Source organism: Lepisosteus oculatus, unplaced genomic scaffold (genome assembly GCF_040954835.1).
Source record: "Lepisosteus oculatus isolate fLepOcu1 unplaced genomic scaffold, fLepOcu1.hap2 HAP2_SCAFFOLD_96, whole genome shotgun sequence".
Classification (NCBI taxonomy): domain Eukaryota; kingdom Metazoa; phylum Chordata; class Actinopteri; order Semionotiformes; family Lepisosteidae; genus Lepisosteus; species Lepisosteus oculatus.
In genome coordinates this window covers 344,235-345,010 of record NW_027168432.1, presented here as the reverse complement: position 1 = coordinate 345,010, position 776 = coordinate 344,235, and the positions used below count along the sequence as shown (strand labels likewise).

At 45.1% G+C, this 776-nt stretch overlaps 1 non-coding gene across 1 annotated transcript; it reads left to right on the top strand.

Moving 5' to 3' along the window:
- Positions 1-375: 375 nt before the first annotated feature.
- Positions 376-517, top strand: LOC138237352 (U4 spliceosomal RNA). The gene has a single exon (XR_011188888.1). It is a non-coding gene; the product is annotated as a U4 spliceosomal RNA (small nuclear RNA).
- Positions 518-776: the final 259 nt, after the last annotated feature.

Genomic DNA, 776 nt, shown 5'->3' with positions numbered 1-776 from the left:
AGCCACGGGAAGTGGGACACAAACATGCCGCAATGCTTTCAAGACGTTAGGATTTGTTTGTGCAACATCCGAGAAGAGTACTTGTGGCTTGAATGTGAACTGTACGTGCCCGCCCCCTTTCCTCTGTAGTGCATGAGTTCCTCCCGGCATGCCCTTCGTCATTGTTCTGTCATCTTGTATTTAAAGGGTTGTATTTCTGCTGCTGAAAAGAATCAACGGGTTTCTTTGTTCCCAACGGAGCCCTTGTCTGTCATGAAATTCTTCAAAACCTCAAGCTAGAAGAAGACGACAAATATGAAGCGTTACAGCAACGACATGCCATGAGACGATTGATAACGATTTCCATAGGATCCCCGCGGTTGCCTGGCAACCGTCAGCTTTGCGCAGTGGCAGTATCGTAGCCTGTGAGGTTTAGCCGAGGCGGGATTATTGCTAGTTGAAAACTTTTCCCAATACCCCGCTTCCGCCGGTTTGCAATACAATCGGCAAAAGCAATTTTTGACAGTCTCGTTAGAGACTGAGCAAGGTGTTTAAAGACAGATTTGGTCATGGTGACATCATGGTAGAAAGAAGCGAGCTTGTTCCCAGTGGGCATTGATTCGTCGAATATACGTATATTTACGGTGAAATTACGGCTATACGTATATATACGTCGCCTCGAAGTATAATCAACGTCGAATTGCAACCGTAAAATTGACGACATTAACAAACGCATATATAACGTCGAAAACACATCTAACACAGTGCCTGAGGCTTTTTACTGTATGTATCGTGTG